Source organism: Suncus etruscus, chromosome X, assembly GCF_024139225.1.
Source record: "Suncus etruscus isolate mSunEtr1 chromosome X, mSunEtr1.pri.cur, whole genome shotgun sequence".
Taxonomy (NCBI): Eukaryota; Metazoa; Chordata; class Mammalia; order Eulipotyphla; family Soricidae; genus Suncus; species Suncus etruscus.
Window position 1 is genome coordinate 56,841,221 of NC_064868.1, and position 26,144 is coordinate 56,867,364.

Genomic DNA, 26,144 nt, shown 5'->3' on the forward strand with positions numbered 1-26,144 from the left:
ACCTAAGTAATACCATTCGCTGCATCTTAAGTATAGAGGTACTTTTCCTAAGGATCAACTGACTGCGTGGGCATTATTAAACATAGATTGAATTGATAAAGAAGAGTAAAGGAGAGGGAAAGAAGTAGAGGGGAAAAGAGAAGGAGAAAGAAAGAAGAAAATAAAAAGGAAGTAGTAATTTGCAAAACATATTCAATGATTGGGACCTGTGACATGGGTCTATGGTGCATCATTGACTGTTCCAGTGGTCTGAATAATTATATGCTTTGTGTCCTAATAGAAGAAATAAACAAAAACGTGGTTAAATTAGAGTATTTTATCTAAATATTGTCATGATGAGCACTCTGTACAGTATCCAGTATGATTGAATACCAAGGTTTAAAATTAGTGCGTCCATTCTTTGTTTCCAAAGATGACTGTGGACAAAGAAGCTAAAGGGTTATTTTATATGTGGTAAAATTAAGGCATTAAAACACATTATTAGTAAAAACTATAGTGGATGTTCCAGGGTTTCAATAATATTCTGCATTTGGTTCTGTGAATAAACTAGGACATTATTATAGACCTTGGCAGTTAACGGTTGATTGCATACCTGTTCACTCTAAACCACTGTTTCCATGATTGCTGGTCTCTGTGTCATAATGGATATTCATGATTTTGTGTTGCCCCCTACTTTCACTTCATTTGAACACTTCTCCTATTCATATGCTGTTATCTATGGTGTTTGGAGTTTCTACTCTTTCGACCCTTGTATCTGTTCAAGAAGTACTATAAGTAAATGTAGTATATATTTTAAATACCTCAAAGAAGTAATATTCTGTATTTACCTTCTTTCTGTATGTATTTCTCTCATTTATCTTTATTACTTAGTTTAACATATTTTCTAGGTCTATCCATGTTACTAAAATCCAGGATTGTATCTTGTCTAACTGCTATGTAGTATTCCATTGTATATAAATACCACATCTTTATTATCCACTCATCTGTTGTTTGTTAGGAATCGAGGTTTGTTCCAAATATTGGCTATTGTGCTGATTGCCACTATAAATAGTTGGTGCATACATACTTTGGGATGAATATCCTTCCCTTTTGGGGATAGATATTCAGGAGTGAGATTGCTGGGTCATATGGCAGCTCAATTATGAGCTTAGTAATCACTCTCTGTACTGTTTTCCATAGAGGTTGGACCAGGAAGCATTCCCACCAGCAGTGGATGAGAGTTCCTTGCTTTCCACATCCTCGCCAACAAAGATTGGACCTGTTATTTTGGTGTGTGACATCCTCACTGGTGTAAGGTGTTGCCTCATTGTTGTCTTTATTTGGATTTCTTAATAATGAGTGATGGTGAACATGTTTTCATGTGTCTCATGGTCATCTGTCGGCCTTCCTTGGAAAATGTCTATTCATTTGTTCTCCTTATTTTTCTGTTGCTTTATTAGGTTTGTGGAGTGCATCTTATTGAGTGCTTTGTATATCCTAGAAATAAACCCTTTATCTGATGTGTTGAGTTTGAAAATATTATCCCATTCTGTAGCTGTTTTCTATTTTTCAGCCAGTGTTTCTTTTGCCATGCAGAAACTTTTTGGTTTGATGTAGTCCCATTTATTGAGGTTTGATGCTCTTACTCTTGCCATTGACTATCCGTCATCAAGACTTTTATGAGGTATAAGTCTTGAAGTGTTCTTTCTATTTTTCTTCAATGAACTTTATAGATTCGGGTCTAATTTCAAGTTCTTAATCCATGTTGAGTTGCTTTTTGTGCAGGGTGTGAGGTATGGATCAATTTTTAGTTTCTTACAGGTGGTTATCCAGTTGTCTCAACACAATTTGTTAAAAAGGTTGTATTTGTTCCATTTCAGGTTTTTGGATCCTTTATCAAGTATTAGTTGATCGTATATTTGGGGGTATATATCTGGATATTTTTCTAACCCACTGCTCTGATACTCTGTCTTTTTTCCAGTACCATGCTGTTTTGATGACTATGACTTTATAATAAAGCATCAGGTTAGGTAAAGAAATGCTTCCCAGTGTCGTGATTTTCAGTATAGATTTGTTTAGCACATATAGTGTGAGTTCTTTCTTGTCTGAGAATGTTTTTAGTTTTTCCTTCCATATGAATGAGAGTTTTGCCAGTAAGTGGACTCTAGGTTACAAATTTCTTTCATTCAATAGTTTAAATATATTACTCTGCTGTATTCTTGCTTGAATTGTTTCAAGTGGGAGGTCTGGTTTGGTTCTTATGTTCTTTCCTCTGTACTTGAGGATTTTTTCTCCCTTATTGCTTTAAATAATTCATCTTTCTCTTTATTTTTTGCCAATTGGATTACCACATGTCTTGATTTTGGTCTTTATTTTATTAGGGACTCCTTTTGCCTCCTGGATTTGTACTGGTTTTTCTTTCCAGAGAGTGGGAAAATTCTCTACTATTATTTCCCTCACTACTTGTTCTTCTTTCCCTTTTTCCTCCCCTTCTGGTATTTTTACAATTCTTAGGTTATTTCTTTTATCTTTGTTCATTAGGTATCTAACTTTTCCCTCCAATGTTTTGTCTCCTGCTTTCTTATTGATTTTTTTCATTGTTTTATTTTTGTAGTTTTTGTTCAAGTTTCCCTATGTGTTCTTCTTACTGTGTGATTCTGCTTTTTTGGCTTGTTAACATGATTTTTATTTCCCTTATTTCCAGTTGTATGGATTCTTTCATCTTCTGTAAAAGTTCTTCTTTGAGTTGGTTGAATTGTTCATCTATAGATTTCTTAATTTTAGAGGCTATTTATTCCTGGATTTCCATTGCTAAGACATTCATTGTCACTTTTTCAGTTCTTATCTATTGGGCACGTGGTTTTTGGTGGACTTGGAAACTTGATAGGTTTTCTCTCCATTTCCCCAGCTGCTAGCACCTTCCTTAGTTTGACCATATTTCTTTGCATTTGGTGGTTTTAAATGTTGAGTTTTCGGGTTGTTTAATAAAGTGGTCTCCTGTACTGATTGCATTAAAGGTGCTTGAGGATGTATTCAATTCAGAGTTTATTTTTCCTATCCAGATGGCTTGTCTAAGTATGCTAGGAATATTACAAGCTGCTTCAGTGTTTTGTTTATCCTGTTTTCTGGGATTTGGATTATCTGTGGAAATTGGGTGTTGGGTCTGGGCTGACTAGATCTGTATGGTATGCTATGTGATTCTGCACATTTTGCAGATACAGTGGGAAGGGGCGGGGCATTCCCAGACCTGGAAGTGTGGTTCCTGTCTGTTCCCTGGTCCCCACACTCATAGTGTCCCAGAGCCACCTGGCCTGAGGCAGCAAGATGGAGTCTCCTGTGTGCTTTCTCTCTTCCTTTCCTGGCAAGTGAGATTCCTGTCTTTTCCCTGGTCACTCACAGTGTCCCAGAGTCACCTGGGCTGGGGCGGTGAGATAGCGTCTCCCTTGTGCTTTCTACCTGCCTTCCCAGTCAAGTGAGATTCCTGTCTGTTCCCTGGTTTCCACACTCACAGTGCCCCAGAGCCTCCTGGCTGGAGCAGCGAGATGGTGTCTCCTGCGTGCTTTCTCCCTGCCTTTTCAGGCAAGTGTGGTTCCCACCTCCCACCTTTTAAAATAATTTTTCTCGTTTGTTTGAAATACCATGGTTGAGTCAGAAGAAGAGGGATAAAGAATAGTTTCACTTATCTGTGGGATTTAAGAAAAATAAAATCAATATGGTATTAAAATACATAAACAATAGAGATGCAGTCCAGAAAGACCAGTTTATGATATGAAGCTTACCACAAAGAGTGGTCAGTGAAGTTAGAGAAATAACTGCACTAACAACTACCATTACAGTGGTATTGAGAGCTATATAGAATACCTGTCCTGAAGACAGGCAGGGGGTTGTGGAGGAGGAAAATGGAGAATATTGGTAGTGTGAAAAATTTACACTGGTGAAGGTTGGTCCACATTTAATGATTAAAACCAAACTATGAAATTTTTGTAACCATGATACTTAATTATCAAAAATAACAAAATCAAAAAATGTGCGTGATTTTTTTGTCTTGAAATGTATACCACCTTTCAGCAGGTCATATTTCTCTTCGCCAATGTCCTCAGTTTTCCTCCCATTCTCACCCTTGTCTGCCTCGGTGGCAGATATTTTATTCCTATCTCTCTCCCTCATTTTGTCTAACTCTCTAATTTTTTCCTTTTTAGACACTATAGTTGCACTATTGTTAAATAAAATGTACTTTGCCTATCACTTTATCTCTGTTCTGCACCTTCTCAATATGACTCATTTGTGTTCAGCATAATCCTCTTCATATACAACTATGTAAAAGCAAATCTCATCACTTTATTCTTCCTAAAATCATTGTGTAAATGCACCACAGGATCTTTGTCCACTCGTGTGTTCTGTAGCACTTGGGCTAGTTACAGATTTTGGCTAGTGTAAATGATGCTGTAATGAACAAAACTGCAGAGGGCTTCTCTGTATTATGATTTTGAGGTTCTAGACTATTCAAAGGAGTGGTGTTGCTGTATCCTATGGATGCTAGATTTTTAGATTTTTGAGTAATATCCATTTTGTTCTGCTATAAGACTGGACCAGTCGGTATTCTTATCAGTCTCTTTATCCTTATATCAGTGTAGAGACTGGTTGTTAATTTTTTTGTGTGATTTGTGACAGTCTATGTCTTGTGAAATATTATCTCACTGTTGTTTTTATTTGCATAACTATGATGATTAGTGTTATTGAGCATTTTTATGTGCCTTTTGACTATCTGTATTTCTGCTTTGAGGAAATGTTTCTTAATTTATTCTCCTTATTTTTGTATGGGGTAGAAGTTTTTTTCTTGCTGAGTTTTACTCATAAATTATTTTGATTTTGATCTTAGTAAGTATGGATTTGAGTTCATTATTCTTGATATGTAGTTGGCCAGTTTTCCCAGAAGAACTGGATAAAGAGATATTTCTTGCTTTAATTTGTATTTATTTTTTCTAAGATTAATTGATAAAATACCATTTTATATTGATGAGGATGTGTTAAAAAGATAATCTCATCCACTGCTAATGGGTTTTCTGGTCTCATCCCTATGAGTTGGTGGTCTAGATCCTATAAAAAACAGTATGAAGGGTTACCAGTAAATTCAAATCAAACTGCCATATGTCCCAGGAATCATTTTGTGTATCTAGACCCAGAACAAAAATAACACTGATTCAAAAGTATATATAAACACTATTTCGATCATAGCACTTAGTAGAAAAGTTAGGAGTTGGAATTAACTTACACATTCAACTACAGACAAGTGGATGAGGAAGATGTGGTACATATACACAGTGGAATACTACATGGCTGTAAGAAATGAAGCAGTTTTCTGCAACACAGATAGATCTGGAATACATTATGTTTAATGATGTAAGCAAAAAGAGGGGTAAATACATTATATCTTTTATATGTGGTATTTAATATAAATGCATGAAAAATTGCAATGGTTTAAATGAGGATGATCAAGAGCATGCTACTACACAGAGTATAGTAAGAAGAAAATATATTGAGTGGATGACAAGAAATAAAAGTAGAAAAGGATACATGACAGAAGCCAAAGTGTCTCAAATGGTTAAGTGGTGTTAAGAAAGGACAGAAATAAATATCCAAGCCAGACTCATCAACATTTAAATCTTGAGACCTAAAGATTATCAACCAAAATTAAAAACGTGCCTGTTATGCTGGTAGACTGATATAGAAGTTCATGTCATGAGATGCATCTGGAAACATTAGTTGAGTGAGGTTGATACTGGTGGTGGGATTGGTTAAGAAGCATTGTATGTCTAAAATGCAATTATGAATATCTGTAAATTACAATGCTTTAAATAAAATTTTTAAAGTCCTGGTGTTGATCCTTTCACCAATTTCTGGGCTTTGGATATTACCAAACAGAAATTTATATTCTTCTTTACTCACTATACAGACCTATTTATCTCCTTCCATTTCTTTGGTTCCATGAAGCTCAGAGTTTTTCATTTAGAACGAAATCAATTTATATTCTGCTCACATATCAGTCAGGGCATTGAGTTCTAAAATTTTCCTTCAAATTCCCTTTTCCTGCAATAGGTACAATCTGTCTATCTGTTTTTCTTTTAAAATGTTCCAAGAAGTCAAAATAAAAATAACAAATGGGGATTTTACTGCAATGCCTGGTTCATTATCTCCACGGGGAGTAACTTCAGGCAGTGTTTACCTGAAAATTTGCTTGCAGCACTTTTTTATCGTGTTTATATTTATTGTAAGGGCATAAGAAGTGTCTGAGAGTCTTGACCACTATATGCTCAGCATACAATTTTAATTTGTAAAACTCTGCACTAAGAGTATATATCTAATTTGTAAAACTGCATTAAGAGTATATAGCTAAGTATATTTATATGGGTACATGAAAAAGGGAATAGCTTTGTATATGAAAATATATAGGCAAGTAAGTCTGTATTTCTCTTTGTGTGTGCATTATCGTAGCCTTTTTCTAGAACATGGGTGGAACTGAAAAGGTCATGTTTTGTAAAATAAGAAAAGGAGAAAGAAAAATACCAGGTGATTTCATTCACTGGAAAAATTTATAGAGGAAAATAAAGAAAGTAATTTATGTCATAAAACCCTCACCTTGACACAGATAAGTTGATATTAGCTACTTTGTGAGAGAAAATATAATAATCCTAAATTATAATAACATATACATTTTATAAACCACTATAACCTCAGCAAATTAAAAATCTAAAACAAAATTACAAATTTTAATATAGATCAATACTCACTAGACAATAGATTCAACTAACTGCAAATCAAATTATTCTTTAATAAAGAAAGTTAAGAACAATCAGAATTTTATCCAACATATATTATGAGTTGTTAATATTTTTTAGTATTTTTTATTTAAACACCTTGGTTACAAACATGATTGTGGTTGGGTTTCAGTCATGTAAGATGACACCCCCCCATCACAAGTGTAACATTCCCATCACCAATGTCCCAAATATCCCTCCTCCCCTCCCCCACCTGTAATCTAGACAGGCTTTCTATTTTCCTCATATATTCTCATTGTTAGGATAGTTCGCAATGTAGTTATTACTCTAACTAAACTCATCACTCTTTGTGGTGAGGTTCGTGAGTTGGGCTGTACCGTCCAGCCCTCCTCTCTTTTGAGTCTAAAAATTGTTGAGAAATGTCTTTCATTTTTCTTAAAACCCATAGATGAGTGAGACCATTCTCCTTCTTTCTCTCTCTCTGACTTATTTCACTCAGCATAATAGATTTCATGTACATCCATGTATAGGAAAATTTCATGACTTCATCTCTGAGTTGTTAATATTTTGCAGATTATTTTGATTTTATTTATAAAGATAATCATATAATCTTGAGGAGAAAGAGTTATTTTACAAGACAGAAATCTCATATGTTAGAAAAAAGGGAAGTAATTTTGTTTACATATAATATATTTGTTTTTTGAGCCACACTTGGCATTTATTACACAGGAACTATTTCCAACTACATTTTGTATGGTCATAGCTAATAGTGTACTGGGGAACATGTAGTGAAGATAAATGGTGAAATGCACACAAATAAACCGAATTATAAAATTCTATCTTTTTAAAAAAAATTTTATTGTGGCCAAAGTGAATTACAAATTTTCACAGTAATATTTAAGGTACATAGTGATAATGAATAAGGGATTTCCCACAATCAAGTACATAGTGATAATGAATAAAGGGAATCCCCACCACCAGTGTTATTCTTTTTCCCAGCATGCATCACACTTCTCCCTCCTTTACCTTCTCTCACATATTTACTAAGAGGGCAGTTTGATCTGAATCTGGGAACTAGTAGTAAATGAGGAATTTGAAGTAATGGGATAATAATTGTCTCATGTAATTGTGATGAAAAGGAAAACCATAAGACCTATAGAGCAGCCTAAGTCTTCATTTAGAAATTGAGGTAATGACAGTGGTGGAGAAAATGTAGAAGGCTTAAAGATAAATTGTCTTTGGGCCACAATATTACACCATGATAACTTCTAAAGGACAAGGATATTTTCTGTTTACAAAAGCATTCAAATCTAAGTAACTCATGAAATAGACCAAACACTAACACTCTCGATCTTTATCTCAGGCTATTGAGCCAAATTTACTCACCTAATTCTAGTGATTTTTATAACCAAAATGAGATAAAATGAGCAGAATTTTTGTATACTTATTGTGAGATTGTGTAGTTGCTACCTGACAATTACTACTTCTGTAATTTTCTTGAATCATTTCTCTTCAAGAATTTTAATTTCTTCATTAGAAAAAAGGAAAGGTGAAAAAAAAGAAAGGTGAAGTTTGAACTGTGTGCTCCCAAGCTCATTAGCTGCACCATTCCCACCCATGCACCTTGATCAGAAAGTCAACGTATTTGATGTGTGTCACATGTCTATTGGGACTTGCCCTACTGGAGCTCAAATTACATGTACCAACTGGCCAATGTGGATCCCCAAGTTCATTACAAAATCCAACTCTAAGTGCCTTGGATAGAAAAATTTAAGATATGATATCCATCTAAACTCTGCACAAACTCATTCTTAACTGTGAACACATTTCTAAATATATTCCTATTTGTGTGTAGGTGTCACATAACACTCCTATTACACACGATAGCATACAGTTTCAAAATTCAGTTAATCCAACAGAGTAGTTAGTTGAAAATTTTCTCAGAATACTCAAAGAAATTTTCAGAGCAAGAAAAATATTATACAAAGCAGATGTATTATTAGTTGTCATTTGGTAAAAACAATCTAACATACCATTTAAGTACCGCTGAATGTAAAATTCCACCATTAGCACCATTAAAACCCAAATAACAATAGACAACTAAGGATCTTGATTCCAGTTATAGATAGGGGAAAAATGGGCAAATCTACAAGCCCATCAACATGCTTGGGTCTTGTTGATAGGAAGCTAAAATCAGTGCATGACAACATAAATTAAGAAAGCAATAGCCAGAAAAATTATGCTATCAATATACAAGAAATTAAAACATTCAAATAACTTTTTTATAATACAAAAATGTTTATTAAAATAAAATTTAAGAAGATAACTGATATGTTAGTAAGTCATAGAAGCAAAATCTCTGAGGGGGAAAATTTTACAAATAAACTTGAAGGCAAAGTACAAGCCAGAATTGATAAGGAAGTTGAAAAAGAAGAGACTAAATGATAGAAGAAAATGTAAGGTACTTAATAAGCAAAAAAGTGGAATAATCTCTGAATTATAGGAGGACCAGAAGATGGGAGTTATGATAAAGAGGAAGATCAAGTAGTCGGAGAGAAAATTGCTGAGATATTGTCCACTATCTCAACAAAGCAGCTGATAAAATTAAAAAAAAACCTGGGTAGCAAAAACATTCCAGAAAACAGGAACTTGGTAGGCATTACATTGCTTAATTTGAAGCTATACTACAAAAATGTAGTGATCAATGTTGCTTGGTATTGGAATAAGACAGAATCACTGAATAGTGGTTCAGAATAAAATATTCAAGTTAACTAATTAACAAAGTCCATGTTAACTAATTTTTAATAATAGAGCTGAGGAAAAGAAATGTAATAAAGGCAGCCACTTCAAAAATAGGTATTGGGGAAATTTGACAAGCACATGTAAGAAATTAAAGTCCTACCTATATCTCACACTACACAAAATTCAATTTAAGGTTGATTAAAGATATTGAGATCTCACTTGAATGTGCATTGCAAAATAGAACATCTAAGATATTGAAGACAAAGGAGTCTTCAATGATATGATACTAATGACAAAGCATACATAATATAATCTATATAATTGGCAATTTATCAAAATAAAAAACGTTTCTTTAACAAAATGAACACATTCTAAAACTAAAAGAAAGCTTAGAATGTACTAATTTCCACTCAAAACACCATATAATGAGTTAAAATACAGGATTTGCAAAGTACTCACAAATATTTATGTTCCAAAATCTAAAAATCCATAACAAATTAGTAGAAAAAATAAATGAACAATGCCTCAATGGCTAATGGATACATAAAAATTGTTCATTTCTTATCATTGGGGAAACTCAAATCAAGACCACAATAAGGTATCATCTTACACCAGAAATAATGCCACATATCAAAAATACTGGCAGCGGAGTTTTTCTGGGACTGAGTTGCAGATAAAGCTGACTCTGCTAGGCCCCTTAAGCTTGACAGATATTCTGAGGCGTCCTCCGGCTTACTTCAACCTGCGAACATTGATCTTCTCTGGCATTCATCCCATGAGGGCTTGACTTGGCTGAGGTGAGTTTTTCCAGGCCAGAGTTGCGGATAAAGCTGACTCTGCTGGGACCCATAAGCTCACCTCTTAAGGGGTCAAAGCAGAGGAGCATAGCCGCTCCATTTCGCTCCGTGGCTGCACATTCCCCATAGCCAATGAATACCACCACAACACTTAGAAAAACCCACAACACAAGCATGACAATGGGGAAACTACGGAGACCAACATTAAGCATAGAGAATAAAGATGGCAACTCTGATAACCCAACAATGGCCAATCACTTAGTCTTTCAGATATGGAGTTTAGAGAAGAAATATAGAGGATGCTCAAAGAACTCAAAGAAAGTATAGAACAAACACTAATAAGAATCAAGAGAATATGAAGATAGAAATTAGAAAAGTCCAAACTAAAATATCAGGTCAAATAACAGGTCTGAAAAACTCAGTAGACGAATTAAAGAACAAAATGGATGAGTTTTCCCACAGGTTAACAGCAGCTGATGATAGAATTAATGTGCTGGAAGATGAGATGCATAACAACTCCATAAGCAGAAGAGAATGGAAAAAGCATTAAAGCAAATTATCAGACAATGGAAAAATTACTCAAAGAATATGAACAGATGAAAATAGAAGTCTTTGATAAGCTTAACAGAAACAACTTAAGAATCATGGGAGTCCCAGACACCCAAGAATAAAATCTCCAGGAAGAATCAACAGTCAAGAACATTATCACAGAGAAATTACCAGAGCTAAAGAATACATGTGACCAAATCCTGCATGCCCGAGTAGTACCAGCTAAAAGAGACCCCAGGAAAAACACCCCAGGACACATCCTAGTCAAATGATGAATCACACAGATAGAGATAGAATACAGAATACTGAAAGCAGCAAGATTAAAAAGGGAAATTACATACAAGGGAGCATCCTTGAGATTTACAGCAGACCTGTCACCAGAAACACTCGAGGCCAGAAGGCACTGGTGGGATATAGTGACAAAACTCAATGAAACAAATGATTCACCTAGAATAGTGCACCTAGAAAAACTCACTTTCAGGTTTAAAGGAAGTGTACATGGCTTCACAGATAACCAAAAGTTTAAAAACTTTACAGACTCAAAACCAGCCTTAAAAGAAATCACTAGCTAGAGTGGCTTGATTTTCTCACATACAACCGAGAGGAAACTTTCCTGGCATCACTAAAAAGCTTTTGGGATGGGGTAATGAGTATATATGGAGTCAGGGGTTGATCCCATGATGGTATGCTTCAACGATGGAGAAACCCTGAATCTCTTAGGCCACGGGAATTCCCTTTGTTCCCCAATGTGCCTATGCAAAAAAAAAAGTGGGGGGAATGCCAAACCACTCCAGCACCCCTTTTCTTGTTTTGTTTGATTTGTTAGTTTTTGACTTTATTTTCCTTCTCTTTTTTCTTCCACTTTTCTCTATATTTTTCACTCTTGTGGTTATTATTTAGAAATTTATTTTTATTTGCTGGGTCCATTTTTTCTTTTTTCTTCCATTTTCTTTTCTTTTCTTTTTTTCTCTCCTTTCTTTTTTGGTAGTTGTCACCAATTTTTTTCTCCCTCTTTTCTTATCATTTTTATCTCCAATGACGGTGGAATAGATGCTCAATATACAACAAGCTGTAAAGTGAAGACCAGTTGCACTAGCATTCTGGGGGGTAGAGGAGGAAGATACGGGATGCATACTGGGAACAGGGGTGGAGGGAGGACAGCAGTGGTGGTGGGAATGCCCCTCATTCATTGTCACTATGTACCATAAATGATGCAGTGAAATGTTTGTAATGCACTTTGGTCACAATAAAAAATAAAAAAAAGAAAAGAAACTTCCAGCTAAACCCCCCTCCAAAAAAAGAAAAACTGAAAAATCTACTTTAAAGGCAAGACAGACCAAAAAACACACCAAACTTCTAGACAAAGATGACAATAGATACCATGACAATAATCTCTCTCAATGTCAGTGGACTAAATGCGCCAATTAAGAGACACAGAGTGGTGAAATGGATCAAAAAACTGAACCCAACATTCTGCTGCCTACAAGAAAAGCAGCTGAATAGTCAGAATAAACATAGACTCAAAATCAAGAACTGGAGGTAAATCATCCAAGAAAACTACACCCTTAAAAAAGCTAGAGTTGCCATATTAATATCAGATGACACAAACTTTATACCAGGGGTCTCAAACTCAATTTACCTGGGGCTGCAGGAGGCAAAGTCGGGGTGAGGCAGGGACGCATAAGGGATTTCACAAAACAAAGTCCTCAAACATCATTATTAACAGCTTTGATTATTTTTTCTGAACATGAATAGAACATTGAGTGAAGATCATGAACAGTTCTTCTGAACATGGCATCTTTTGCCTATTCCTTGATGCCAGAGTCTTGACAGCGCTTCTTCTCACAAATCTGACACACATTTGGCTTTAAAGAGGAAGCAGTTGAGACCCTCACTATGGCTTGAAGATGATCATCATTAAGTCTAGACCTGTACTTTGACTTATTGAAGTTCAATGTGGAGAATAACTATTTACACAAAAAATATTGTACTTCCAAAAAGGCATATGGTGCACTTGAATATTTGGGAAAGCTCAGGGAAGCTGAGGGGGCAATTCTCTCAAAATTGCCCATTTATGTCTGCTTTTCCACTAATCTCCCTAAACTTGGCTTTGAGATCAGAGTTGCATTGCAGGACAATGAGCTCCATTTGAAGCAAAGGAATGGCATCTTGCACATCAAAGAAAAAGGGGTCCACAAAAATTTGGAAAGTGGCCCTGTGCTTTTTGAAGTCTGCAAATCTGTGATCAAATTCATTTTCTATCTTAAGAATACCATCAACATATTTCTCACCACTGAATTTTATGTCTGCATCCACAAGTTCCTTGCATGCTGGGAAATGGCAAAGATTTGTCTGAGAGAGCTGGGATTTCCATAACACAAGTTTTGTGAAGAATGCTCTCAAGTTGTCACTGATAAGCTGCCCCGGGCCTTGTAACATCTTGTTTAGTACATTCAGCTTATGTGTGATGTCAACAAGAAAAGCTAAGTCCATGAGCCATTTGTGATCACTCAACCCAGAAACAGCATTCCCATCCTTCTCCATGAAAGCTTTCACTTCTTCTCTCAACTCAAAAAAAATCTTTTCAGGACATTTCCCCGCTGAGTCAATGTACCTCAGTGAAATAGAGCACATCTCCATATTCTGACTCCATTTCCTCTAAAAAAGTAAGGAAGCTCCTGTGCTTTAAGCCCCTCGATCTGATTTAATTGTTGCATTTTACAACAACAGACATCACATTGTCACATGGCAGGCATTTACTGCAAAGGGCCTGCTGATGGATAATGCAATGAAGAGCAATGGCTTTCTCTGCACCCTCCTCTTCAAGTTTTTTTGAACAAGTGTCACCAGTCCATTTTTTCTCCCTGTCATGGATGGCGCTCCATCGGTTATTATTCCAACAAATCTCTTCCATGGCAAACCTGCATTCACAATGGCATCACACAGATGCTGAAATATCTCATTAGCGGTGGTCTGGCAATGCAGTGGAATTATTGTGAGCAGCTCCTCTGTCAATTCAAAATAGCAATCAACACCACGGACATAAATTGTGAGCTGTGCAGTGTCTGATATATCTGTGCCTTCTTCAAGAGCAACTGAGTATGCATCAAAACATTTGGCTTTCTTACACAGTTGATGATAAATGTCACTTGACATGTGAGAAATGCGCTCTGCCACAATGTTGGCAGAAAGGCTGATTTTGCTAAACTGACCTTTCTTTTCCAGACAGATAAAACTTGCAGCCTATAACATGCATGTTTTAACAAACTTTCCGTCTGTGAATGGTTTCCTGCCTTAGCAATCATCTCACAAACCATGTAACTAGCATCAACTAATACAACATTTTCTTTGGTTGCTTTCTTGAAGAAATCTTGTTTAATGTGATTATATTCTTACTAATGAGATTTTTTTCTTTTTTTATATTTTATTTAAACACCTTGATTACATACATGATTGTGTTTGGGTTTCAGTCATGTAAAGAACACCACTCATCACCAGTGCAACATTCCCATCACCAATGTCCCACATCTCCCTCCTCCCCACCCGACCCCCGCCTGTACTCTAAACAGGCTCTCCATTTCCCTCATACATTCTCGTTATTAGGACAGTTCAAAATGTAGTTATTTCTCTAACTAAACTCATTACCCTTTGTGGTGAGCTTCCTGAGGTGACCTGGAACTTCCAGCTCATTTCTCTTTTGTGTCTGAAAATTATTATTGCAAGAATGTATTTCATTTTTCTTAAAACCCATAGATGAGTGAGACCATTCTGCGTTTTTCTCTCTTTCTCTGACTTATTTCACTCAGCATAATAGATTCCGTGTACATCCATATATAGGAAAATTTCATGACTTCATCTCTCCTGACAGCTGCATAATATTCCATTGTGTATATGTACCACTGTTTCTTTAGCCATTCATCTGTTGAAGAGCATCTTGGTTGTTTCCAGAGTCTTGCTATGGTAAATAGTGCTGCAATGAATATAGGTGTAAGGAAGGTTTTTTGTATTGTATTTTTGTGTTCCTAGGGTATATTCCTAGGAGTGGTATAGCTGGATCATATGGGAGATCGATTTCCAATTTTTGGAGGAATCTCCATATCGCTTTCCATAAAGGTTGAACTAGAAGGCATTCCCACCAGCAGTGATAAGAGTTCCTTTCTCTCCACATCCCTGCCAACACTGTTGATTCTCATTCTTTGTGATGTGTGCCAATCTCTGTGGTGTGAGGTGGTATCTCATCGTTGTTTTGATTTGCATCTCGTTGATGATTAGTGATATGGAGCATTTTTTCATGTGTCTTATAGCCATTTGTATTTCTTCTTTGTCAAAGTGCCTGTTCATTTCTTCTCCCCAATTTTTGATGGGATTAGATGTTTTTTTCTTGTAAAGTTCTGTCAGCGCCTTGTATATTTTGGAGATTAGCCCCTTATCTGATGGGTGAATAGTTTCTCCCACTAGTGGGTGGCTCTTGTATCCTGGGCACTATTTCCTTTGAGGTGCAGAAGCTTCTCAGCTTAATATATTCCCATCTACTAATCTCTGCTTTCACTTGCTTGGAGAGTGCAATTTCCTCCTTAAACGTGCCTGTAGTCTCAATGTCCTGAAGTGTTTTGCCTATGTGTTGTTCTATATATCTTATGGTTTTGGGTCTGATATCGAGGTCTTTGATCCCTTTGGATTTTACCTTCGTACATGATGTTAGCTTGGGGTCTAAGTTCAATTTTTTGCAAGTGGCTATCTGGTTGTGCCAACACCACATGTTGAAGAGGCTTTCCCTGCTCCATTTAGGATTTCCTGCTCCTTTATCAAAAATTAGGTGATTTTATGTCTGGGGAACATTTTCTGAGTATTCAAGCCTATTCCACTGATCTGAGGGCCTGTCCTTATTCCAATACCATGCTGTTTTGATAACTATTGCTTTGTAGTACAGTTTAAAGTTGGGGAAAGTAATGCCCCCCATATTCTTTTTCCCAATGATTGCTTTAGCTATTCAAGGGTGTTTATTGTTCCAAAGGAATTTCAAAAGTGCCTGATCCACTTCTTTGAAGAAGGTCATGGGTATCTTTAGAGGGATAGAATTGAATCTGTATAAAGCCTTGGGGAGTATTGCCATTTTGATGATGTTAATCCTGCCAATCCATGAGCAGGGTATGCGTTTCCATTTCCGCGTGTCCTCTCCTATTTCTTGGAGCAGAGTTTTATAGTTCTCTTTGTAGGGTCCTTCACATTTTTAGTCAAGCTGATTCCAAGATATTTGAGTTTGTGTGGCACTATTGTGTATGGGGTTGTTTTCTTACTGTCCATTTCTTCTTTATTACTATTGGTGTATAGAAAGGCCATTGATTGTTGTGTGTTAATTTTGTAGCATGCCACCTTGCGATATGAGTCTATTGTTTGTAGAAGCTTTTTCGCCGAGACTTTAGGGTTTTCTAAGTAGAGTATCATGTCATCTGCAAACAGTAAGAGCTTTACTTCTTCCTTTCCTATCTGGATTCCCTTGATATCTTTTTTTTTTACCTAATTGCTATAGCAAGTTCTTCCAGTGCTATTTTGAATAGGAGTGGTGAGAAAGGAGAGCCTTGTCTTGTGCCAGAATTTAGAGGGAAGGCTTTTACTTTTTCTCCATTGAGGATAATATTTGCCATTGGCTTGTGGTAGATGGCCTTAACTATATTGAGAAAGGTTACTTCCATTCCGATCTTGCTGAGAGTTTTGATCAAGAATCGGTGTTGGAACTTATCAAATGCTTTCTCTGCATCTATTGATATGATCATGTGTTTTTTATTTTTCTTGTTGTTGATGTTGTGTATTATGTTGATAGATTTACGGATGTTAAACCATCTTTGCATTCCTGGGATGAAACCTAATTGATCATAGTGGATGATCTTCTTAATGAGGGATTGAATTCTATTTGCCAGGATTTTGTTGAGGATATTTGCATCTGCATACATCAGTGATATTGGTCTGTAATTTTCTTTTTTCGTAGCATCTCTGTCTGGTTTAGGTATCAATGTGATGTTGGCTTCATAAAAGCTGTTTGGAAGTGTTTCTGTTTGTTCAATTTCATGAAAGCGTCTTACCAGGATTGGTATTAGTTCATCTAAGAAAGTTTGAAAGAATTTATTAGTGAATCCATTTGGGCCTGGGCTTTGGTTTTGGGCAGACATTTGATTACCGTTTTAATTTCATCAATGGTGATGGGGGTCTTTAGATATGCTACATCCTCTTCCTTCAACCGTGCAAGATTATAAGAGTTCAAGAATTTATCCATTTCTTCCAGGTTCTCATTTTTAGTGGCATAGAGTTTCTCAAATTAATTTCCGATTACCCTTTGAATCTCTGTCATATCAGTAGTGATATCTCCTTTTTCATTTCTAATACAAATTATCAAGTTTCTCTCTCTCTTTCTTTGTTAGGCTTGCCAGTGGTCTATCAGTCTGGTTTATTTATTCAAGGAACCAAATTCTGCTTTCGTTGATCTTTCAGATTGTTTTTTGGGTTTCCACTTCGTTGATTTCTGCTCTCAGCTTTGTATTTCCTTCTGTCTCCCTATTTTTGGGTCCTTTTGTTGAGCACTTTCTAGTTCTATTAGCTCTGTTATTAAGCTACTCAGGTAAGCTCCTTCTTCCTTCTTGATGTGTGCTTGCAAAGCTATAAATTTTCCTCTCAGTACTGTTTTGCTGTGTCCCATAAGTTCTGATAGTTTGTGTCTTTATTGTCATTTGTTTTTAGGAACCTTTTGATTTCCTCCTTGATTTCGTCTCGGACCCACTGCTTATTCATTATGAGGCTGTTTAACTTCCAGGTGTTAAAGTTTTTCTTCTGAGTCCCTTTGGAATTCACAAATAATTTCATAGCCTTGTGGTTGTTTCAAGTCAGTCCCTGAAGCGGTTGACTGATAGAGGTATGGAGGATGAGGCCTTTCTCTTCTAACTCGGAGCATGCGTCTGCCACCCTGTCTAGCCAAAGGTTCTGAGGTGATCGGCGGGTAAACAGCTCACAGACAGTCAGGGTTGTGGAAATATTAGCTTTATTCAGTGGACAATACTGAATTCCCAAGATTCAGCCTCCGTTCCAGCAGAAAAAGCCCCAGCCTTCCACAGACCCTTGTTTTTAGCCCCAGAATCAGGTAACACCCAATGGTGGGATCAAATACCAACCAATGTTGGAAGCAGAATCAGGTACTACCCTAGGGTGGGGGCAGAATGCCAGGTCACACCCTAGGGTAGGGCACAATCACCAATCAGGTTAGGGTGAGTAACATAGTAATCCCCTAAAATATTTACATACACAACAATTACCCTGTTTGTTTTTAGTAAACAAACAATATTGTCTACAATTATTAAAGGAAAAATTAATCAATTATAAAAGCGTGGCTATTTGCATAAGCGCATCACAGGAAAATGTAAAGAAAAATTTCTAACCTAAACACAGGGTGTCTAAAACCAGAATCATGTATCAAGGAATCAACTACAAGCTCCCGAGAAGATAAATTTAAGACGTATATAGATCCTTCGAAGAGACGCCAGAAAGGTTGTGTAGCAGGCAAGGAGAAGCACCTTTTCTTTATTTGTGGTTGTTGTTGTAGTAGATTTTTGGGTCACACCTGGCAGTGCTCAGGAGTTACTCCTGGCTCCACACTCAGAAATTGCTCCTGGCAGATACCGGCATTCGAACCAATGACCTTCTGCATGAAAGGCAAACGCCTTACCTCCATGCTATCTCTCTGGCCCCATTTTTATTCAAGTCCAGGTAGACCAGAAAGCCCATCTTTGAGGGCATTTAACTAGGCCTTTATTTCAGAGGAAGAGGCACATACACCCCCTGGACAGTGGGGAGCCACTGCAATGAAAATCAATAGGTATCTGAACTTAATCCAAGTTCTTAATCCAGTCTGAAGTCCATATGATGTCTGAAATTGATGTCCATTATTTATAGATGGGGGCTTAAGTCACAAACCAAAACAAAATATTTAAGGCAGAGACCCTCCCTGTGTAAATAAACAACTTGAGGACCCATCCAAAATGGATGGAACCTCCTATAAACCTAGTATTTTGCCTATCATGCGCCCACGCAAAAACTCTGAGAACAGACAAAAATATCATTTAAAATTATAGACAACAATATCTAACTCACAAACCTAAAGTCAAGAAAGCAAAACCCTAATGTAATACAACATCAATTCCTAAGATTAAAAAGTAAAATAGAAAAATATTAATTACAATAGTCAAAAGAAGTGTAGTACCAAATATAACTTCAAAGGATTACAATACAAAAGATGAAATTTCTACAGAGTCCAATAACAATCTGTAAATATGAGGGGTCTGGAACTTCGAAAAGACCGGCAAAAGACACTTGATGGGTCTGGAAAAGCGGGTTGAAGCCTTGTACAGGAGACAACGTCAAGCTGAATGAAGAAGGAAGGCCAGTACAGTCATCCATGTGTTGGGGCATCCCCAAGCATTACATCATGATTGGTTGGGCTTCTGCATTTCCTTTGGGTCGGTGCAAACTTGGGGTAGCCATTGTAGAAACGGTCAACAATAGCACTGTGTATGTGAATGGAAAACCAGAAATTCAGATAGCACAGTTTAACTGGGATCCAGAGACTGTGGGTCTTATACATGGATCTTTTCTCTGGGGTTACATTGTGACACAAATTCCAGGTGACTTCATTTCCAACAAATTTGTTGGTGTAAAACTCCAACAGTCAGGCCGAGATCAGGAGGCTTGTAGTTGTGGGTGAAGGAGATGAGTTGCACATGTGAAGGGAATCCTGAAAATTAAATGTTAAGAACTAGGAAGAGAGAAGGAAGGATAAGGGACACTAAATTGGGGAAGATAAAGTAAGGAAAAAGGGAACTATATACAAATTATGCAGAAAAGACAAACACTAAACAAGACATACACATACTGGCTTCACAAAAATATGGCCATAACACTCACTCGTATGGGCCCGGAGAGATAGTACAGTGGCATTTGCCTTGCAAGCAAGTACCAAAGCTGGTTGTTTCGAATCCCGGTGTCCCATATGGTCCCCCGTGCCTGCCAGGAGCTATTTCTGAGCAGATAGCCAGAAGTAACCCCTGAGCACCGCTGGGTGTGGCCCAAAAACCAAAAAAAAAAAAAAACACTCACTCATACTAAAAAATATTTGTTGGAAAGGATCCAAAATAGAGCAAAAGAAAAGAGAATTCAGCTGAATCAACTAAAAGCGCCTTAAAATGTAATAGCCGGCAACTGTTTAAATAAATCATTTCAAATTCAAAAAAGATATATATATTTTTATGGCAGAGCAGAGCAGATCTGAAAGGGAATTTAATGTGTAATACAAACATGGAAAACTACTATAAGTGTATAACAGTATATATATACAAAGTTATTGTATAACAGTAATTCTATGATAATCAATCATAGGCAAGAAGCACTATGAAGAAAGTCCACCTAAAAATTATCATTATGTCAGCTTCTTAAAACCTAAATTGAGGGAAATAAAGCAATGATGTTAAAATAAAAAGAGTGAAAGTCGTTAAATGAGTATACCTAGAAAGAACAACAACATTAATATGATGAGAAATTTCTCTTTCAGGTGAACCTTTACTAAATTAAATTGTAAAATTTCATGATTACCTGAGACCTAGAGCAATAATGAAATCAAGACATAAATCCATCATACAAGGAAACACATTGGGGGTCCATGATTTTCAATCCATATTCATTGATCATGCCTGTGGAAAGAATCCTAGAGCATTAATAGCAACCGATAAGGAAGTGAAATGATTATCTGGTGTTCATTGTAGATTTTTAAGAAGTATAAAACAGGATGTATGCTGCTGTGTACTTCACCAATGTATTAGGGACTTTTTTGACCTTCTTGTCATCAAAATTGATCCAGTGTTGTTTTGCAGCAATTTTACAGTATGATGTACAGTGTCCGTAGTGAACTTTACGATAATGGTTTGACACTGATGATGAGTTGTATTTATTAATCTTGCTTTTATTCTCTGAGTTGAATTCTACTAAATAGAGGTCTTCTAAAGGAAAATCTTCATAAGTATGCAATTTTTTTATTTGTTTGCCATCAAAAGCAAAACGTTTCAAGTGTATTATAAGTACTGGTGGCAGTTTCCATAAGTACGTTTTCTTTGAAAACTCCCTTCTAGTTTTGCAGCTGTTGCACAGAACTTTGTTGTCATCCGTTAACTCTTCTTCTTTAAAAATTTCAGAGAGGCATTCCTGTAATGTACATTTATCTGTAGATGTAACAGCCAGAGACAAATAAAGAAATGTCTCATAAACCTCAGACTTTTGGTGGCATGTGAGACACTGTAATATAGATTTAAATTGTCCTTGAAAGAGATCATAAATAATAGATTTGTGAGCCTTTTGGTGTTCTGGACTAAATTGTTCATAATTTTCATTTTTCATAAGATGTGTAGTTTTGTCTGTCATTAGATTTACAGTAAGCAAGTCCTGATGTAGTCCCTCTATTAGGAACATCAGTAGTTCGTGTGGATCTTGCTGATTGTGTCCAGCAAACTGGTCATTAAGTAAACCAATTGTTACTTTGAAGCTTTCAGGGTTAATATATTTATGAAACCCATTTCCCATGGTTTTGATGAGCCTACCAAATTCTTTGGCTAATTTACCTTCATGCCCCATCGGATTTTTCTTGTTAATATCCTTTTAATAATGCTCTTGATGAAAATACTGAGTCAAGTCTGAAATATTATACAAGCATTGCAATATTGAGTTCATGTAGCAAGAGTTTCCTGCATTTTGGAGCCCAGTTAGGACAGGTTCCTGTCTTTCCTTTTGCATCTCGGAGTATAAGGGTTTATCACTACCATCAGTCTCACTCATTGTATGGTATGTGACAGCTAAATCGTTGTTCCCTGCCCCAGAGACCTCAGCAATATTACTGCTGTTAGTGTCTGGAGTATTCTGTTTTTGCTCTGAAGAGGAGTATATAGTCTGAACCTGATCATTTGTGCTAGCCCAATTTCTAACAAGGCCTAATGGAACCCAAAATTTCTTGGGAGGGTTGTCATTTGTAGAAACATAGGCATAACCCCTTCCTCTTAGGAGTAGATATACAGCTATCCATTTTTCACCCTCCTTAATCCAAATAGGTTTATGGGTTGTTTCTTGTCTCTGAATATCTACTTTAAAATGTCTTTCCACTGCAGTGTAACTTTCCCCTTGGGGTAAGTTTAAGTAATTTAGTGTGATAAGAGTCAAAGATAGCAAATCCGTTGGTGGTAAACCTCTTTTTCTATTTTTATTGTAATTGAGTTTTTAAGGTTCTGTGACTCCTTTCTACAATGGCCTGTCCCCTACAATTGTAAGGAATTCCTTTGAGATGTCTTATCTGCCATTCTTTACAAAAAAAATTCAAAAGTTTTGCTAACATAGGCTGGCCCATTATCAGTTTTTATAGAACATGGAATACCCATCACAGAAAAACATTGTAAAAGAAAACTACAAGCAGCCTTAGATTTTTGAGAAGACATGGGAATTGCTCACATAAACCGAGAATAAGTGTCCACCACAACATGAAGATAAGGTTTTCTTGGAAATAAATCTGTTTGAGTTATATCCATTTGCCAAAGTTCGTTAGACTGTAAGCCTCTTGGGTGTGCTCCTGCTATGTGAGTCTTTTTTTTAACGGTGCACATATGTTGCAGTTTTCTACAAGTTCTCTAGCTTGCCTCCATGGAATTTGGTAATTCACATGTAAACGGCGAGCATTTGTGTGTAGGGCTGAATGTTCCTCTATAGGTGATTTAAATATAGGCATTGCTAGCAAGTCAGCAGTTTTATTTCCTTGAGCCATCAGTCCCGGAAGACCTGAGTGGGCTCTAATATGCGTGATGAGAGATGGGCTCAGTTCATTTTTGAAGAAGCTGCTGTAATCATTTAAGTAAGATCTGTATGATCGGGTTATTAGCATTAAGGGAAGAAGTGGCTATCACATGACATAAATTTACCACATACAAATAATCAGAAACTATATTCATGGCTTCAGATACATTTTCTAATAGGTAAATTAACGTTGCTAATTCAACTTTCTGTGCAGATTTATATTTGCTATCTATGGTCATATTAATGTTGTCTCCGTTTATTCCTCCTTTTCCATTTTGGGATCCATCAATGTAAAAAACCTTGGTATTGGGAATAGGGGAATCCTGAACAATTGAAGAAATAACAAACTGAGTTTTCTTTAAAAAGTCCCAAGTTTTTCCTGCTGGATAATGGGAGGAAATTTCTCCTGTGAAATCTGAGAGGGACCTTTGTAGAGATTCATTAAGAGGCAATATTGACTCAATTTCCTTTATTGGTATTGGCAAAACTATTACATCTGGGTCAAAACCTAGTACTGATATAGATCTGAGTCTTGCCTTGATAATAATCTCTGAAATCAGTTGCAAGTAGGGGACAACTGAGAGAGGCTGTTTGTTATGTAAATACACCCATTCCAAAGGTCCTGACTGTTGCATCAAGGCCCCTGTGGGGGTTTCTATAGTAGGGAAGATTAACAGAAATACCTTTTCTCCTGGGATGAATCTTAAGAGAAACGACTTTTGTAATCTGCTCAAGAAGATGTCCAATTCATTTTTGGCAGCTGTTTTAAGTTTCTCGGGCTATCTAAAGCAGGGTCACCCTCCAATGTTTTAAAGAGATTAGATAACTCCGCATTCGGGATTCCTAGTGCAGGGCGGAGCCAATTTACGTCACCTAAAGGTCTCTGAAAATCATTAAGCGTTCTGAGGTTTTCTTTTTTGATAGAAATTTTCTGTGGACGTATAGTCGTCTGGTCGAAAATAAAACCCAAGTATTGATACGGTGGCATTATCTGTATTTTTTCTAAAGCTATTTTCAGTCCTGATGTTTGTAAACAGTCAGTAACATAAGAGTATAAATCCTGTAAATCTGTTTCATTGTTCATTGTGGGTAAGATATCATCTGTATAATGAAATATCATGGCTTGAGGAAATTTTTCAGGCGCAGGGCTCAAAACCTTATCTACAAAAAACTGACACATTGTTGGGGAATTCAGCATGCCTTGGGGGAAAACAGTCCATTGGAAACATCTGCAGGGATGGGTATTATTGAGAGAAGGAACTGAGAATGCAAAACTTTTTTTTATCATCTGGGTGGATAGGAATATGGTAGAAGCAGTCTTTCAGATCAATTGTAATTAGTGGTCATTCCTTTGGAATAACTACAGGTGATGGTAAACCAGTCTGCAATTTGCCCATAGGTATCATGGATAAATTGACAGCTCTTAGATCCATCAAAAGTCTCCATTTACCGGATTTTTTATAGTGAATATAGGTGAATTCCATTAAGAAAAAGATGGTTCAATATGTCCTAAACTTAGCTGTTCCTCCACTAATTCTGTCAGCACCTTTAATTTATCAGTTTTAAGGGGCCACTGACCAGTCCAAATTGGTCGTCAGATTTCCATTTTATTTTTATTGGTGCAGGTGTTTTTATGGTAGTGGCCCCTACTAAATATTTCGGGTTTTTAAATCAAAAGAAGGTTCAGGCTCTTCTGGAGCTAATGGAATGTGGAATTCTGCTTTCCACTATTTGTGTAGGTCATGGCCCCACAGGGATGGTGAAAATGGGCCCAAGTGAGGTCTGATTATTGCTTTTTGATTTTCTGGGCCGTAAAATATCATAGTCCTCGTACTCAACAGACAGGAGCTCAGGCCTCCTATTCCTTCTAGAAAATATGGGATTTCCTGAAGAGGCCAATTTTCTGGCCATTCTTTATCAGAAATTATGGTAACCTGAGCACCTGTATCTATCATTCCGTCAAAGGGTTGCCCTTCCAAGTGAAGTTTGATCATTGGGTGTTCATCTTTACATTTAGTAACCAGAGCCACGATTGGGTTTTTAGCAGCACCCAGATCTGTGCTTCCAAAACCTCCAATTCTAGTCTTATCTGAAGTCCCAAATTTGACATAAGTCACTATTACTATCTGGGCAATTGCTTCTGCTGTTTTAAAGGTCCATGTAACTGGTACAGTAATAGCTACAATGATTTTCCCATAGAATCTAAGTCAATGACACCAGTGATTACTGATATACCCTTTATGTTGAGGGAAATTCTGCCAAGAATCAAACCAATAGTATCTGGGGGTGGCGGACCCACAATGCCAGTTTCTAACATGTAAGGGCATGCTCCTGGGTAAATTGTAATGTCCTCTGGGCATAATATGTCTAATCCGGCACTCCCTGATGTGGAGTGAATTAATTCCCTTATCGTGATGAATTTTCTTGGGCTGGGCTTGGAAGGATTATTGTCTGTGAACTTTGCCCCTGATTTGGAAGGGTCTGGGGGGAGGCCCTGTGGGCGTTTCCCTGCATCTTGTATGTGTGTTCTTGAGGAGCTGAATTTATAAGGAGACGACAATTTGTTTTATATGTCCCTGTTTTCCACAATGGTAGCAGGCGATTGGCCTCCTGGGGACTCTGTTGAAACCTCTACTTAGGTTATTATCAATGAGGTTTCTGGATCTGCAATATTTCACCAGTGGCGACCCCTTTTGCATTTTGGGCAAAGACCTGGTTTATGGAAAGTGTTCTGTCCCCGAGGGGAGTAAGGCATTGTTCCCTTGGTAACTGGGAAGGTTTGTACTGAGTCTAAGTGGGGTGGGGGTTGGGGTTTCCCATAGACATTCTGACAGGCATAAAGGTAATCATTCACATCTGCCTTTTCATTTAATGTATTCAATACTAATCTACAGGCCGAATTTTCATTATGATAGGCCAAAGATTTTACTAGGAAGTTTCTCATCTCCTCATCTTCGACGTGTAACTTCAGAGCATCTTTAATCTTACCTAGAAACTCTGCATATGACTCATAAGGGCCTTGGGTAATTTTTAAAAAGTTTCCTCTACCAATGCTGTTAGAATCAATTTTTTCCTATGATAACAATGCAATATCCCTAATTAAATTTAAAATTTCCTTCGGTAAAGCTGCCTGTGTCTGTATATTTGCAAATTGATTTTCTGCCATCAATAATTCATACGATAGAGTAACACCTGCCACTTGCTTTTTCATACCATCGGGATATATAATTTAGCTTTTACGCCTTCTGAATAATACATTTCCCATTTAGTTTTCTGTTTAGACGACAGGCACATTTCAGTAATTCTTTTAAAATCATACAAAGTCTAAGATGAGTTATGACTGCAAAGTCTTAATAACTCCACACTATATGGCGATTTTGGCCCATACTCTTTACATGCTTTTTTAAACCGATCTAATTCTTCCATCTGATAGGGT